General features: G+C 41.0%; 2 non-coding genes and 1 pseudogene across 2 annotated transcripts; 1 reads left to right on the top strand and 2 right to left on the bottom strand.

Annotated features, from left to right (window-relative positions):
• Positions 1–5,206: 5,206 nt before the first annotated feature.
• On the bottom strand, positions 5,207–17,143 carry LOC116685660 (uncharacterized; annotated as a pseudogene).
• On the top strand, positions 12,365–12,446 carry trnas-cga (transfer RNA serine (anticodon CGA)). The gene has a single exon. It is a non-coding gene; the product is annotated as a tRNA-Ser (tRNA).
• trnae-uuc (transfer RNA glutamic acid (anticodon UUC)) lies at positions 14,501–14,572 on the bottom strand. Its single transcript has one exon. It is a non-coding gene; the product is annotated as a tRNA-Glu (tRNA).
• Positions 17,144–18,492: the final 1,349 nt, after the last annotated feature.

Genomic DNA, 18,492 nt, shown 5'->3' with positions numbered 1-18,492 from the left:
GAGCTACAGCCCCTGATGATTCCGAATTTCCTCCAGGGGTCATGTGTTATCAAATCATAAGAAGAATGGAAGTGTGTTCATAAATTGTTGACCTTCAATAGCTCAGTTGGTAGAGTGGAGGACTGTAGAAGCATAAATCCAAAATCCTTAGGTTACTGTTTCAAATCTGGCTCAAAGAAGCAGTCTCTTCCAGAGTTTCCCTTCACAGATCAATGTAGTGATTCTGATGTAGATGGACAGACGACCCAAAAGCATAATACTTTTCGCCGATACATAACAAAAAAAACAAGAAGGCTCATTTAAGGTTTTATTGCTTACTTAGCCATATAATTGTAACATTATTTATTAAAATAACATTAAAAATAATCACATGTTAGTCATATTTTTTATGAATTAATTTATAAAAAAAACTATTAAAGAAGATAAGGATAAACAAGATAAAGGTAGGATGGCTGAGCGTTCCAAGGCTCTGCTTTCAGGTCGCAGTCTCCACTGGGGCTTGGATTCAAATCCCACTTCTTACATAATTGTTTCCTTCTAGAACTGATTTCCGAGACATGGTATTGGGAAGCTTGACTCAGCTATTCTCTACATTGTAGTGGATATTAATTTGCACAGATACTGAATTGAAAGTACAGCCGCACCTTTTGTGACCATCTGCATTATCAACCCAAGTAAACTTTCCATGTGTACACAGTAGACCTATCTACTGCCGGAATAATTGTTTGTGGCAAGTCCTTTAAACCTTTTCTTGACTTGCATTTTTCCACATCATGTGTGAACGCTTAGCTCCATAAATGAATTAAGTTAGCCACCAATCGCTGCATTTTCATCAATCTTCTTTCTGATTGTTGTTTGTTTTCAATAGAAAGTGTTGATATTATGAAAGAAGCTTTGCTGACAAACCAATGTTGCCTTTTAGAACAGTGGTTCCATGGTGTAATGGTAAGCACTCTGGACTTTGAATCCAGTGATCCGATTTCAAGTCTCAGTGGAACCTTTAAGCCAGAGTACTGGTGAAATTAAAAAATCAACCTATATAGTGTCTGCATGTAGTTTAAAACTAGGCCTTTCCGACATTTCTGGGCACAGGTGGCCATTGTGGACAGAAAACATTGCTGGATCTGACGTATGGCTTAGTTGGTTAAGTGCCTGTCTGATAAACAGGAGATCCTGGGTTCAAATCCCAGCAGCACCTGTTGTTGCAGAGATTACCTCAGTTTGCATCCCATCATCATGTCAACCCAATCCCCCTGCTACCCTTTAAACAGATCACTTGTATTCAGTCCCGTAATAACCATAAAATTAGGTATCACTGAATTTGAACTTGTGTTTCTGCAGTCAGAGATACAGTGCTCATCCTGAGTGGCCAGTATAGTGTGTTAGAACTGCTTGTTGAATGTTCTATTAGCTTTGAAACCCTCTTTCCCCACAGCTTTCAAATGTAAATTGTGCACTCTTGGGGTCATAGCATGGATCAGGAACAAAAACGGACACATCTGGACTCAATGGGGGCATGGCCGGCAATATTTGACACATTCAGACCATGAAGACAGTTATCATTTATTTCCCATCTGGCAGGTATACTTGTGGACTCAGTTGGACATTTTGAAGATAATTGCACAATGTTGACTAAATTGTCAGTCTATTTCCCATCTGGCAGGGACATTTCTGGATTCAGGTGGACAGGTGGACAGAAACATTGATGGATCTTGATTCCCACCATGGGATTTAGCCTGTATTGCACATTGGGGACAAGGTCAATAAGATGCCATTAACATCCCGCAATGTATTGCTATTGTCAAGCACATTGCCACCCTAGTGACTTTCTTCCATGTCTCCATGATGCCATAGTTTTGGGGACAATTACAAGAGCAGCAGAAAACCCTAGTCGACCCAGTCCAACCATCGCAGTAAGCCTCACTGTGTGTCCAAACTAAAATGATAAGAGGCAACTTGGTAGACTCCTTACTGATGTTTTTATATCTGTTCTCACAATGCCCTGTTTTTAAACACCAGCCAATCACAAGTGTTACATGTGAATGATCAATGTGAGTAATCAGGAAGCTCACATAAAAGATAGTTGCAAAGTCTACCAAATGTTTAACTTTCGAACCCGTGAGTGGGTTGGAACCTTGGTTGCCACCTTCCATCAAATGGTGAATCATAGACCTGGGTAGAAATTCCAGACAGAGTGGCGCTACCCAGAACAGATTTGTCCACTTTCTCATCTCCTTTCTTACCATCAAACCCAAAGCTCCCTTCCATTTTTTGCCAATCATGAGAGACTTCATATCCATTTCTTGCCAATCAAAAAGCGCCTCCTCTTGGCAATGCCCATCTCCATTTCCTACCAATCAAAACGCATTTTCTGCTTCAATGGCAGCTTTGCTGCAATCGCAAGAAGCGAGTCATCTCGGTATTTTTCCACGAAAATAAAGTAAGTTATTACTGCACCAACTCTCATGAATTAAACTTGTCAAAAGTTCATGTAATTGATGTATTTGTTTGACCGCAATGTCATATTGTTGTGCACTTTGCTAGTTAAGATCAAGCTTATAACGTTATGCTGCTGTAAGCAGTAGTAGCTAGTGTATTAACGCTACGGTAACGTTAGGCCAAACGTCACCGTCAACTGTTGTGCATTAAACCTGTTACATGTTCACGTAATGTATGTAGCTATGTATTTATTTGCCTGCGAAGTCATGTTGCGGTGCACTTTTCTAGTTGAGAAGAGTATAACGTTAGTCAACAGGATAGGCTACGTTATGTGTATCACGTTATGTATAAAGTAACATCAATATGTTAAGTAACGTCAGTATCTTAAGTTAACGTTAGCTGTAATTTAATTTTTATTTTAAAATATTATTATTATAATATATTTTATAATTTTTAGTAGCGTTAGAGAGAGAGAGAGAGAGAGAGAGAGAGAACTGATAAATTGATTGAATTGACATCAGTCCCTTATAATTTATATTACTTTAAGATTAGCATTCAAACGTTTACCCCAACTTCAGTCCACTGTAGCATTTGTTGACAATAAAATATAATTGTAATACAATAATATTAATGTTGATAATGATTATAATAAGCCTCAATTATGCCTCAAGCCCCTGTACTAGCAATGTTACAACATGCTTTACTATAAGATAAAGGTAGATAGATTTAGGTGATAGAAATGAGCTATTCCATGGTCATGCCTGTAATATATAATTATTTGATTAAATCTTATACTGTAGTTTTGTCTTTTTGGATACAATAAAGTGACCTTATTAAGTGTCTAACTATTGACATTATTGCTCTATTGTCCTATTGAGTTTTAATCTCAGATGGCATCTAAGGCTAAGAGGCATCGTGCCATGGGGGACGATGAATGGCTGTCCCGGCTGAGGACGTTTGCCGCTACAGGGGTCTGGCCTACTGATGCTGGGAATAGACCGGCCCCGAGGCAAAAGAGATGGCATGACCTCTATCTTAAGGTACAGCTTTTTACATGTTTTTTTAACAACTATCAACAATTAATTAATGTCATGTAACATTCTGGTGCATTTTTTATGGGTTAATAACAGATAGAGAAGTGTCCACTCCAGCAGCGGGGGCAGATGTCTCTTTTTGGTGGAGCACAGGTCTGCACGTGTGGATTCCACACTAAGAAGGTAAAGTTCATTGGGATACTTAAATGATAGAAGTATACTAAAGATGCAATCATAATGTATGTTGTTAAAATTGACTTATATTTGTGGCTGTTGATTTCTTTGATATTTGTATTAGAAAACTAATGTGCAGACAGCCACACCTGCTGCTGCAGCTGGCCCAGCTCCGTCAACTGCTGCTGACCCTGCTGCTCCAACTGCTGCTGACCCTGCTGCTCCAACTGCTGCTGGACCCTCTGCTGGTCCAGTGCAACCCAAATTATCCCTTGAAATGGTACCCAGCATTACTATTCAATGAAACATATAAACAGAATCAATGCAAACAGTAGCTTTAATTCCATGTATATTGCTTTGACCTGTACAACTCTATGATCATTTACTGTAACTTGGGACATTTCATCCTTCCCCAGTTATTCAAACCACGGTTCGGTGGCTCACACACTGCAACACTGAAGCCCAACCTCAGTATGGCCAGGAAACCTTCTCAGGTATGATGCCACATATTGTTTAATTATAATGCATTTAATTAATAATGCCTTTTATTAGTTTGCCTCTGTGTCCACCCCAGCTACCCAGCCTGCAGCCGTCTCCATGCCTGAAGAACAACTAGTAAGAGGGATTAAAGAATAGCTAAGAAAAAGAATACCTAAATGGGTAATTATTCCATAGTATTATGTGCGTAATATTAGTGATAACTTTTAATCGTTTGTCTGATGTTGTTTTTCAGGCTGTGGATGAACACAACATGCCGGGAATGGATCTTGTGGACAGTCTAGCAGAGTATCTGGTGGGTCTGAAGAACCATACTGGTTTGACCTTGAGCAACCAACAGGCCAGCACCATCATTGACCTCTGGCAGAGCCTGCTGCCATATGACCAGCAACGGGTGGTGTTTGCTGCCAGACACCAAGACAGGCTCATAGTAGGAAAGTTCAGGTCTCCAAAACTACGGGCAGAGTTTACTCCTGGTGTGGAGAGCCTGAAGCGGTGTGTGCTGGGATCCATTGCCTCCCCTGCCCAGTGGCCAGACTGCTGCCGCTTGGTGGAAGCCATTTGTATCAGACTCTGTGATTTACACAAGAATCCAAAAGGAAAGTAAAGGGTAAAGTACAGGACTATGCTACAAGATGGACTTGTGTCCTGCAGGATTACCGCAAAATCCGGCAGCTTATTCTGGGTAATGGAGCCATCATGCAGAGCACTACACTGCAGCTGGTTGAGATCAATCAAACAAACCTCATGCAGTGGCATAATAAACGGGTGAAGCGCCAGGATGTTACACTGATCCTGCAGGGAATAAATCTACCTGCCCGAATTGCTGTGGCCTCGGAGGCCCTTCCACCTGCCAACATCCACGCTGCTGCTCCTCCTCAAACACACTGCACTGAACATGTTTACAACCTGCCCCAAGCACTGTGGGGTTGGCAAAGACAAAGTGGTGGCAGGGAGTAGCCCTGTCACCGCTGCCCCACAGGCTATCATGCCAAAGCCATCAGCCCAGAATCCACTTTTTCTACAGCCTCCTGCCCCTGTCACCGCTGCCCCACAAGCTATTATGCCAAAGCCATCAGCCCAGAATCAGATTTTTCCACAGCCTCCTGCTTCTGGTCCTCTGTCGTTCTTCCCTCAAGCAACCTCTGTCTATCCTCAAGCCCCAGGAACTTTGTTTGCTGTTCCAACACTAGCATACCGTGCCCCCCATATACCGATTGCCCCTCTTGCTCCATCCGCACCTCCACCTGCCAGTGGTCGCCCTGCCTCTAAGGCAAGGTTTAATAAGAGGAAGGTGGAGTACAACACTTGCAGGAAGTGTGGACAATTCAGGACCGCAGAAACTGGGCACAGCCAATATCAAGGCACTATCTACTGCCCAAATACAGAAACACTGTCAAAAGAGTTGTGGTTAGATCAGATTAAAAAATCAAAAATTTAAATGTATAATGTACATAGAAAATGTAAATAGTTAGATTTTACTATGCAAACAATACTATGATGTATTGTGATTTATATGTTATGTGTGTTTTACTCTTTGTACAGAAGTAGTTTGTTGATTCTCTCATTTTCCTCCCTGGCGTAAAAACCTTTGTATAGTCAGTCATTTCTTGTGCTAAACAATATTATTCGTTACCTAAAGACATATTGTTTTGTTGAGATCAGTAATTTAATAAAGTTGGCATGTATTATATTAATTGGCTTCATTTCAATATTATTCTAAATGATAGTGTACACACTGCTGAGCATATGACTTGCCTTTATACACCCTACTTCCCTGCAATGATTACTGTAAGACATACCAGCTTTTAGAGAAAAGAGAACTAAAAATGCTTGGTTTTTCCTGTCATACATTGTTTAAAGAAAATGAAAATTATTTATTACTAAACAATACTTATTATAAAGACTAACTTTTAATATTGACCAAATATAGCACGATTACTAAATGTATGCAGTACTAAAAACAGATATATTGTTCAAAAGTCAATCTAAACGTCATAAATTATTTGTTTAAATTGTTTCCCAACCTTACTAATATCTTATTCCTCCAAAACTTTGTTTAGTAGAACATTAAAGTTGTGGACAGTGGAATTGGATCTTCTGGCACTAGGTGGGGATGGAACCTAAGATCTGGTGCTAGGTGGGGATCGAACCTAAGATCTGGTGCTAGGTGGGGATCGAACCTGTGACCTTTGAATCTACGTTAAACTTCCCTTATTTCCCAGGAACATTCCAATTTCAGCAATTAAATTCAAATCTGACTTAATAGAAACTATAAAACTCTTACACTTTGTGGGTAATTTAGCATCTTTCTCATCTTTTCTCTCATTTCTTCTTTTTTCCTCCTTTTTCCTCTTCCTTTTCCTCTTTTTCCTTCTTCCCTCCCTCTTCCCCTTTTTCCTCTTCTTCCCCCCCCCTTACAGACTATTGTTCCCCAGCTTTGGCGCAGCGGGAGCTTGCTGGGCCCATAACCCAGAGGTCGATGGATCAAAACCATCCTCTGCTAATTGGTATGCTTTGGAGCAGTATTAAGTGTGTTCATGTTTATCAAAGTGAAATGTCTACACTTGCTGTAGAGTAAACTTAATGACATGTCAAGTTTATTTCGTCTATAAAAATCGAAACTACAGTTCTCATACTGGCTGTAACACCCATAAAAACCTGAGTGTAATACAATAAATATACATTTAAAGTCCTTGTTGTGCTATCTGATAACCTGTACTCTGATTGAATACATAGTGCGTGGGTTACTGTGCGAGGACGAGGAAGAGACAGTCGTAAGCTTTCCAAGACGTCGGACCGCCACCAGCCTGTTAGCGTTTCTAACAGATTTTCCCAACTCAGCAACCCCCCCGCTGAGAAACCAAGGCTGTGTCTCAAATCGCGCACTTCTGTACTAAATACTAACTTTTTGAGTACATAGTGCGTTCACATTGTCGAAGTGCGGTCAAATGCAGTGTACTTAAAATACCCGGATGGTGCACTCAAACCGGTCTCAAAGTTAAGTGTAGATCGATGGACACTTTCCACACTCAACGGTCGCCATCTTGGCTACGTAGCGGAAAGGGCGGAGCTAACAACCGTTGAAAAACTTGATAGCGGCGGCCGAAGACGCGATAGCGAGACCGACGGAGCAATACAAAGTTGAACGTGAGTGTTTTTGCTATACATATAAGCCATTTGTAAATGTATATTTGGTTAATTTTACAGTCGATAATAATTTTTGTACCACGAATTATAACGTTTATTAGTACCGTAATTTGACGTGCTAGCAAGCCAACCTTAGCTAGCTAACAGCGGAAGTTTAACCATATTGGCAAATAAGTTCTAAGCTAACGTTACATGTGTTGTAGTATACTGTTGTTTGTGTTAAACTTTCGTCCCATTGTAGACGATTTTAGTGTTAGATGTATGATCTTAACAAGTTGTACATAATCCGATGATCCGATTCAGCGAAATAGCGATCAGCTGATTGCCAGTAACGTTAACAGTAGCGTAATGTTAAAACGTATCCACTGTTTCTGCCTCCACCTGATGTAGATCCTGTTTATACTGCCTCCCCCTGATGATTATCCTGCATAACCGGTCTCTTCAGGGACAAACGAGGAGTGGAGGGCCGTCATTTAGGGGTGACGATGGCCATCAGACCGTAGAAGGATCCCCTGGAGAGTCTGAAGTCCCCCCTCATGTCCCTGTCCCCATCAGACTAGCTACGGCCTGGGGGGGGGAGCCTGCAGAACTACAAGCACATTTTTAAATAAAATTATTAAAAGTATTTAACTTTGTTATCTTTTGTATTACACTTGCATGACTGTAGCAAACATAATGAATATAAAGGATGGTCTATTTAAATGTCAATTCTGTTACCTTTGCTTTCACTATTGTATTGTCACTGTATGAAGACCATTTAGAACAAAATACAACTTTATAAAAGATGTAATGATGGTTTGTCTATTAGGTAAGTTGTAAGGGGTAATGCTTCATAACAACAGTCTTATCTATGGGCAACAATGTCCTCATGAAACCGTTGAGCATTAAAATGAACAGTAACGTAATGAATGAATATTTTACTTATTTTTTAGAGCAGAAACATAAGTATATACATAAAAGAGTGGACTGCAAAGAATGGGTATAATTAAGAGTGCAGTAAGAACGAATATTACGATACAGTTGTGTGTACTGTTTGAAGCTAATGGGGGGGGGGGGACATGACGGTCGGGTCGCAATCGTCATCCTAGCGTGACACGGAGCAAATATATCACATTTATTTTTGTTACAATATCAAAAATAAAGCAGGAATTATTTTTCGCGAAACACAATAGCAGACTGGAATGCTCTCCCTGGAGAAATTCCCAATTGTACAGAAGAAGAAGGGATGAAATGTGATCGTCATTTCCGGTAAGTGCACATGGAAGTGCGCGATTTGAGACCACACTCCTCTGTCAAATTACGCACTATGTAAGATAGTACGTAGTGCACGAAGTGTACTTCTGTAAGTGCACTAAGGAAGAGCGCGATTTGAGACACAGCCCATTTCTCCTTGCCTCCCAACCTGCCACACTTTGTTTCTTTGCTATGTTGTCCTATGCAGTTCCTGGACCTTTCAATGTGTTTATTTTTCTCCTGTTTTGTTTAGTTAGGAAGTTAAGTCATTTTAATTCTTTGGGCCCTTATGGTTTGTTAGGGTATCTTATCTTACTTTCAAGACAGGGTTGTTTTTGTTTGTTGTTTTAATAATAGGCCACCCTACAGTTAGTTAGTTACCTTTATTTCTTTGTTTACTTAACCTTTATGTTGAATACATATAAATGATTGTGTCCAATAAAAATATTGTGACCTACACATATGTTTTGTGGCTGCTTGGGGGACGGGAAAATGGGGCAAGTTAAACCGATTTATGTTGCGTCCTAGGCACCCCTAGACTGGGGCGTAACACACTTTCCATCAAGTTAAAGGAATTGAATTATTTGACGGAAAAAGGTTACGATAAGCAGGCCGACAGAGAATCTAGAAGCAAAATACATGAGGACATAAACAAGAACGCACAGTTCAATGACTAAGCTGAGGATGTGGCCAGCTGAGAGTGGTTGCTATGGTGCAGAGTTGATTAGTGGATGGATTGCAGCTGTGCAGCTGGGAGCAGGTGAATCAGCTTGGCAGCAATCAGGAGAAGGGAGAGTGATGTGTATCTCACTTTATTAAGTGAGGGCTCTTCACCTGACTTTAATGAAATGGCATCTGTGAAAATAAACCTTATAACATTCACTCTGAATAATGAAGATCCACAGGTGATACATGGTATTATTAATTAAAGGTGCCCTGCCACATCAAACCGTTATTAGCATTTCTAGTGTGCAGTGTTATGCTCTCCCCTTGTTCTTCTTCTCCCTCTCTGCCTATCTCAGGTGTTCCTGAGTGAGCCATTAGTGGGTGGCCCCCTCCTCTACATAAGGAAGTCTAGGAGGAGACTCTCATAAGCTCGTTCGAGATGAACTGCGCCTCGCCTGTAAGTAGACGAGAGCAGCGGCAGCAGCAGGGGACGGGGACAAGAAGCGGCGGTGAAGTCCGACACGTTTTCCGTCAGCCTTCAAAGCATGTAAAAGGAAGTTACAAACGTGTTTACATCCTGTTTGATCATCTGTAGGCAACCTGTAGTTTGCAAAAATGGTTGAGGAAATTGCATATGCGTTTTTGATGGCTGAGTAAATTCAGTATGAAGAGATGCCCCTTCTTCTCCACGAAGATCGACTTCAACAGAGAAGGTGATTTAACGCTAAACGTTTCAAAGTTCCAATGTCAAGAATCCTCCGAATTCCTCCAAGGACTCAGTCCTTCATTCATAAAAATTTCCCATAGACAGAGAAGGATGCATATATGTGTATCCTTCGCGGTCCCAAATCACCCACAATCCTATGCGCGGGCCTTTGCCGGCTCGTTAAAAATAATAATAGCGGACCTCAGCGGGAGTTCGAGCGGCATGGCTGACGGTGAAGTTATAATTTAAATCTTTAGTGTGTGCCGTACATTTGTTATCACCGTTAATGTTTTACATTAATGTAAAGCTTAACGCTTTAATGCTTGTACAAATTCCTATAATAATTAGGTAGATACACCCCGAGCTAACGTTAGCTAACTGAACCTATTATATAATATTCTGCTGTTAGCTAGCTAGGTTGCTGTCTTTGTAAAGTTTAATGCACGGTGGCATATTCATCTCTCTTTATATGCCGTTACCGTATATGCGTAACGTTAGCAGAGATTTAGAAAGTTTGTGTGTTTATCACTGGTTGTACTGTAGACTGGAGGTAACACTGCACCATGTTAACTTCACTAGCCCCGTTTAACGAAGGCTAACATGTATGAGCACTCCCGTGTAATAACGGTATGTTATAGCATTCATAACGTAAACATCTTTATGTTGTGTTAACTGTCTTTTAACAGGGACTAACGGAGGCGGTCACCAAGGACGGCAAAGCCACGACCAGCAGTGAGACAGAGGCCAAAGAGAAATGTTGAATACATTATTTGCTATATTAAGGATTGTCTTTCTAACAATAAATGCTTTAAATTAACTGGTTTGTCCGTGTCATTAAGTTATTGGGCGTGTGTATATAACAAACCGTTATTTCCGTTCAATTTTGACATGGAATTGTTCTGATGCTGTTGTAACAACTCGTAAGGTGTACATGTTCAACATTACTATATACTGTACACACAAGTATATTATTCAACATGAAGGGCGATCAGACAGCTGCCGACGATGGTGTTGCTTGCAGACTGCAGACAAGGAGAAGGTTTTAGGTTAGTCAACCTGTCCTGTTACAGTTGTATCACAAGTATATTATACGGTTAAAGTCCACTGTGTAGTTTCTTCATCATGAACGTAACAACCCTTGACCATTACACACACCTACCTTTACTGTGTTGGCGGATTTTTATCAATGGTATGACTTTTCATGTTTGACACGTGTCGACAGTACTATTTAATTTTTCTCACTTACAGTTTACTGCATGTCATACCTGCCTGTGGTAGCTTTACCTTGTAGTTGCTGATATTTTTCATTTCTTGACCTGTAAAATAAGCTAATGTTACATGTATGCAGTAAACTGCAAGCTAATTTTAACAGCTACTTTTCTTTTTTAAACATGTATAGAGTTATAAAAACAGATAGCATCTGAATATAATTGTTGAATTATAGTAAATAATTGAAGTTTCCTCTGTCCAGGTCCCAATTTGATGGGAAAATAGACCTTGAAAACCAGTTAATATTATATACACAAGCCAGAGAACTTAATGACACGGACAAACCAGTTAATTTAAAGCATTTATTGTTAGAAAGACAATCCTTAATATAGCAAATGATGTATTCAACATCTCTCTTTGGCCTCTGTCTCCCTGCTGGTCGTGGCTTTGCCGTCCTTGGTGACCGCCTCCGTTAGTCCCTGTTAAAAGACAGTTACACAACATAAAGATGTTTACGGTCTATGACAGTGGAGTGGAATACTGTCTTAAATAGGTGCAGGTGGGCAGACTCAAGAAGTTGTTGCAATAATTACCTGAATTACCTGATGAAACGGGTTTGTTACATTCACACAAAAACACTACATTAATACAGGCTTAAGATGATACACGAAAACTCATGAAATTCAGAGCAATGCAAGTTTGAGCTAGTTCATTCATCAGGTTTTGTGGTTCTGTTTATAGAAACTACATCCTGTTATTTCGCGTTATCATACAGTCCGTCATGGCCTGCAACAAATCCGGACCTGGTGGGTGTTGACAGACTGCAGATAACACAAGGCGGAGTTGATCCGCAGTTGGTGGAAGTATGGCATTTCTGTTGCGTGGCATTTTCTTGGTCTTCGCACACCAGAAACTTTTCTGACGTGGCGCTGTTGCTGCTAGCCTTATCTGTACACATGTATGTTTCTCATTGACATGTGATTTAGAAAACTTGTTAATCGTTAATCTGGACTGGTTTGGAAATGAATCAGATCATCTAAAGGGGGTGGATTAACTACCCACATTACACCTAAATACCCTCAAGATTCGAATGATCCTTTGGAACTGAAGTGCTTGGTAATCCCCATCAGTCATTCAGAACTGCCCAAGGTACTTGTGAGATAGGCTCTATCTTTGTCTGATTGATGTTACCAACTGTAATGGAGTCTGTCAGGCCTCAGGGGTTCTCCGCTGTAAAAACAGAACCTATTATACAGCTGTGATGGCCGAGTGGTTAAGGCGTTGGACTCGAAATCCAAAGGGGTCTCCCTGCGCAGGTTCAAACCCTGCTCACAGCGATTTCTAACTACAGAACAAGTTCAATTCAATTTTATTTATAGTATCAATTCATAACAAGAGTTATCTCAAGACACTATACAGATAGACCACACTCCAGAATTTACAAGGACCCAACAGTTCTAGTAGTTTCCTCCAGAGCAGCAACAGTGCGACAGTGGCGAGGAAAAACTTCCTTTTAGGCAGAAACCTCGGTCAGACCCAGGCTCTTGGTAGGCGGTGTCTGACGGGCCGGTTGGGGTTAATGAAGAGTGGCAATAACAAAAATAGAAAAAATTAGTAGTTTGTAGCAGTTCTTTGTAGTAGTTCATGGCATAGCAGGACGCTGTGCGGCATTACAGGCACAGCAGGACGTTGCAGGACGTAGCAGGGCACTGCAGTGGAGCAGTTGAACATGGCATCACAGAACATGGAGCGGGACCATGGCGACAGCTGCTACCCTGATTTTGGAGCCTCTCTGATCCAAGGGAACATGCTGGGGTAAAAAGAACATAAGGACTCCGGGGAATGACTCCCCAGAGCTAGGTTAGTAACAAGAATTTCTGGGATAAGGATGCACATAAATGAAAAGATGGAAAGATAGAGGAGAGAGGAGCTCAGTGTATCAAAATAAGTCCCCAGCTGTCTAAAACTATTATTACAACAAAACCAAGAGAGACAAGGTAAAGAGAGCTCCAGCCCGGTCGGGCTAGAACTCTCCCCAACTGGATCGGGCTGTATGCCAAGTCTCCCTTTAGTTCTATTATATTCTTGATTATATGATAGATAAATCTGAAAACTATGTGACTAACTACTACTCCCTAACAATATTTGATTCTATGCCCTAACTATAAGCTTTATCAAAAAGGAAAGTCTTCAGCCTACTCTTAAATGTGGAGACGGTGTCTGCCTCCTGAACCCAAACTGGAACCTGGTTCCACAGGAAAGGAGCCTGATAGCTGAACGCTCTGGCTCCCGTTCTACTTTTAGAGACTCTAGGAACCACCAGTAACCCTGCATTCTGGGAGCATAGTGCTCTCGCAGGGTTGTAAGGTACTATGAGCTCTTTAAGATAAGATGGAGCCTGACCATGACGAGCTTTGTAGGTGAGAAGAAGGATTTTAAATTCTATTCTAAATTTACAGGAAGCCAATGCAGAGAAGCTAAAACAGGAGAAACGTGATCTCTTTTCCTGGTTCCCGTCAGAACACGTGCCGCAGCATTCTGGATCAGCTGAAGAGTCCTTATGGACTTTTCCGAGCAGCCTGATAACAAAGAATTGCAGTAATCCAACCTAGAAGTAACAAATGCATGGACTAGTTTTTCTGCATCATTTTTAGATAGGATATTCCTGATTTTTGCAATATTACGTAGGTGAAAAAAGGCGATCCTTGAAATTAGCTTTAAGTGGGAATTAAAGGACATGTCCTGATCAAAGATGACTCCAAGATTCTTCACAGTGGTGCTGGAGGCCAGGGTGATGCCATCCAGAGTAACTATATCTTTGGATAATGCGTCACGAAGGTGCTTGGGTCCGAGAGCAATAACTTCAGTTTTATCTGAGTTTAACAGATCCTTGTGGGACTCCATGACTAACTTTGGCGTGCATGGAGGATTCATCGTTAACATGTACTAACTGAGATTGATCTGATCTAGTCGGGATGGGATCTAAGAGGCAGGTTGATGGCTTAGATGAAGAAATAATTGAATTAAATTGATAAAGATCAAGTGAAGCAAAGCAGTCTAAACATATATCTGGTTTTACAGCTCTTTCTAAAGTTCCTGAGTTTAGAGATAAATCAGTGCCAGTTAAAGGCAGGTCTTGGTGGATTTTGCTTCTAATAGTTATAATTGTATCATTGAAGAACCTCATGAAGTTGTTACTTCTAAGAGCTATGGGAATACTTGACTCAACAGAGCTGTAAACTTCCGTCAGCCTGGCTACAGTGCAGAAGATAAACCTGGGGTTGTTTCTATTTTCCTCCATTAATGACAAGTAGTACGTCAAACTACATTTATGATTTAATACAAGACCAATAACAAAGAGCTTACTTATCTTGCTAGAGACCTTCATCGATTCCCATACCGGGAGTTGAACCCGGGCCACCTGGGTGAAAACCAGGAATCCTAACCGCTAGACCATATGGGACTGACCACACATTAATAACAGGGATTTCATGAATCAATTCATAGTCTGGCTGGAAACAGGCATTCTCTTGTTTGTGAACAAAGAAGCTTATTGTTGACAGTTGGATTTCTGTTAATAACTAACACAACTATAGTCAATAGAAAAGGAAAATATATATATGAAAAGCCGTCTTGGTTCATCTTTCCACTGTTCCTACAATCACCGATCTGGTCTGGTTGGAAACTAAAGGATCCAAACTAAAAGGATGTTCCTCTTTAACTAAAAGGTCTATCTCTGTAGGGATCCATCCCATAATGTTGTTACACACTTAGAATAATAATCTGAGTCTGTCAGCAGCAACAGCACAACCTTTAGTGGACGCTGACTTTACCTTTCAATTTAAACAGAGACCCAACAGGAAGAATAAATCCATCAAATCAAGTCCCCAATAATCAGCATGTGGCCTTGTTTGATTTCAGGTAGTCAGCATGGAGCTGTTCCACATTCCCAGACATTTAAAACAAGTCAATCATTGGCGTTATTCTACGAGTCAGATGATTAAATCAGCTGTTTGCTATTTGAGCTGCTCTGTTTCCTGCTGCTCCGTCATTCTTTAGTGTCCTCTGGAAACAGGTTGCTGTCCTTTATGTGTCTTTTGGATGACATCATCAGTGTCTTTGCTTAAGTCTGAAGAAACTCCAACAGATTTAAAACCACATGCAGTCACAGAAAATACAAACAGGGAATAGAAAATGTCAGACAAAGTATATGAAATGAAAAGTCCCCAAAGTAGGAAAATATAATGTTAACCTACCAAACAACAATAACTGGAGAGCATCCAATTAAACATGGCCGACTTCCAGTATGTCGGTAATGAAGAGAGGAATGTTTGGAAATATTACAGATTCATTTTATTTTTATTTAACCTTTATTTAACCAGGAACAATCCCATTGAGCTACAGTAACTCTTCTTCCAGGGAGTCCTGCCAAGACAGGCGCCACGAAGTTTCATAATACATAAAAGACAGGACAATGGTTCCATACTACACCACAAATCTCTATAGATACTACAACACAAACAAGACATTACACTTAACTTAAGCTAATGTAGACATACAACTTAAAGGGCACCTTGTTAAAAGAAATTACACTGTTCAGGCAGAGTTAACTTTAAAAGGTTTTAAACTGAATTTGACCCAAAGTCCAAATTCAGGCCTTCCACACATTGGTTTTTAAACATTAGTTTTTTTGCTGTGTAGTCTCGAGATGCTACTGATGGAAAGTTTGGAGATTTAAAGGGTTCAAAAGTGTGTTCAAGGTTAAAACTAATAGCCCTAGAGCAGCCATGCCTCGTCAAGGCCAAATGAGAAAGCAGCCTGGAGAAGTACTATACTGAACATTGCTGTTTCTGTTCATCCTAAAGTCCTTAAACATGTATTTTCTAAATTATAGAAAAGATCACGTGACCGGTGTTCGCAAGGGTTGCTCAGAGCTGAGGCTCCTCATCCTCCTCTGCATTTTACAATAAAAACCAGGTCATTCTTTCTCATTTGACGTCAGTCATTTTATTAGTTACCAGTGTGACTTAGTGGAATGTCTGCAGGCGCAAAAAGGTCCTGGAAAAGCAACAAATTTGCTTCAATCAGCGGTCCACGACGCAGTAAAGTAAGCATTGCTGCCACACATCAGGACAGAGATTGAGAGGCAGGAAGCTACAGTACTGGACCTGGTGCAACGGCTAGACCTGGTGCAGGGAGACAACAGGCAGATAAGAAACCTGCATTGATGACGAGAAGAAATTTGAGTTTAAGCTAGCCAAAATGGAGGACAGATTGAGATACAACAATGTTCGCATTATTGGACTGAAAAAGATGACCCAGTGGGATTCCTGCAGAAACAGTTACTGGTTTGGATTCCATCCTTACAGAACAGCATCAACCATCACCATCAACATGGACAGAGCACACATAATCTACAGCAAGTTTTGTCTCTGAAGGACTGGTTTAATTTTTGCTAGCTGCCATAACTGAAAAAAGCTAGACTTCACCACTGCTTTAATCTGGCTGTCAAATTTAAGTTCTGAGTCCACTTTTACACCCAAATTTTTAACAATCGGCTGGCGATACTGCGCCAAAGAACCCAAATCAACTTGGGAGGAGGTCAGAGAAGTGCCACCAAAGACCATGACTTCGGTCTTTTTTTAATTAAAATTTAGAAAGTTTAAGGACATCCAAGCCTTAATGTCCTGTAGACACTGTAGCAGTGGGTTCACAGTGTTAGAATCTGATTTTTGAGGGGGACATAAATCTGGCTGTCGTCCGCATAACAATGAAAAGAAATGCCATGTTTCCTGAGAATAGAGCCAAGTGGGAGTAGATAAAGAGAAAATAAAAGAGGGCCAAGTACTGAGCCCTGTGGAACCCCACATGAGAGAGGAGCAGTGGAGGACACCGAGTCATCAAAGCCGACACAGAAAGTCCGATGTGACAGGTAGGACCTGAACCACTCCAGTGCTGTGCCACTGACGCCCACCCACTGCTCCAAACGAGCAATCAGGATTTCATGGTCCACTGTATCAAATGCAGCAGTCATATCTAAAAGTACAAGAACAACACAGTGACCAGAGTCAGTAGCTAAAAAAAATATCATTAAAAACTCTAAAAGTGCTGATTCTGTGCTGTGCAATGGTTTAAAACCGGATTGGAACTTTTCGAGAATTGTTTGTTCATTTAAAAAGTCCATGAGCTGGAAATATACAATCTTCTCTAAGATTTTAGAGACGAAAGGCAATCTGGAGATAGGCCTAAAATTAGACAAAATAGTAGGATCCAGCCCAGGTTTCTTTAATAAAGGCAGCACAACTGCATGTTTAAGATTCGCAGGAACTACTCCAGAAGACAGGCTGCTGTTAATAACTGTGAGACAAGGTGGCCCAACAGTGGTAAAAATCTCCTTAAAAAATTTAGATGGGACAGTATCAGCTGGAGAACCCGAGGGCTTCAGATGACCCACAATGTCCTGCAGAAAAGGCAGGGTCACAGGCTCAAAGGTGTCAAACACAGCAGGGCAGGGGACAAACACCGAAGGGTCGGAAGCAGAAGGTGAAATAAGTGCTCTGGTAGAAGTGATTTTATCAATGAAGTAGTTAAGAAAATTCTCACACACAGCAGGAGAGGCCTCAATTAGAGTCTGTGGTGCATTCAGAGCAGAGTTGATAACTTTAAACAACATGCGGGGTTTACAACCGTTTAGAAGAACAATATCAGAAAAATATTTTCTTTTAGCCTCTTTCACAGTGGATTGGTAATGACGCCAGCAATCCCTCAGTATTTGAAAAGACACTTGCAATTTGTCCTTTCTCCACTTTCGCTCAGCTCTTCGACACTCCTGTCTGGCAGTGCGGGTAGTTTCATTCAGCCAAGGCTCTGATTTGGCTTTCTGCTGCCTGGTCTTTAATGGAGCCGCAATGTCTATAGCAGTTTGACAGGTGTCGATAAACCATAAATTAAGAGCCTCTGTATCATCACACACAGACTCGGGAATGATGCAGATCTTGCTGAAAACCGCGGAGAAGTGAGCGGCAGTGGAAGGGTTAATAACGCGACATCTGCGTGCAGCGGCGCGAGGCTTCACTGTTTGACAGTGAACAGCAGCTTCAAACAGTACAGGCATATGATCCGAGAAAAAAGGATCACAGACCACCAGGTTAAGAACAGGTAAACCATAAGATAAAACAAGATCAAGTGTGTGACCACGTTCATGTGTAGGCCCAAGTACATACTGCACAAGATTAAAAGAGTCAATGATGTTTAAAAAGTCTCGCGCCAAGAGGTTATCAGGGCAACACACATGAATATTAACATCTCCAACAATAAGGACCCGGTCATATTTAGGCATAATGTCAGCCAAAAACACAGAAAATTCAGTTAAAAAGTGTCTGT

Source organism: Etheostoma spectabile, unplaced genomic scaffold (genome assembly GCF_008692095.1).
Source record: "Etheostoma spectabile isolate EspeVRDwgs_2016 unplaced genomic scaffold, UIUC_Espe_1.0 scaffold00570140, whole genome shotgun sequence".
Classification (NCBI taxonomy): domain Eukaryota; kingdom Metazoa; phylum Chordata; class Actinopteri; order Perciformes; family Percidae; genus Etheostoma; species Etheostoma spectabile.
This window is presented reverse-complemented; position numbering and strand designations above follow the sequence as displayed.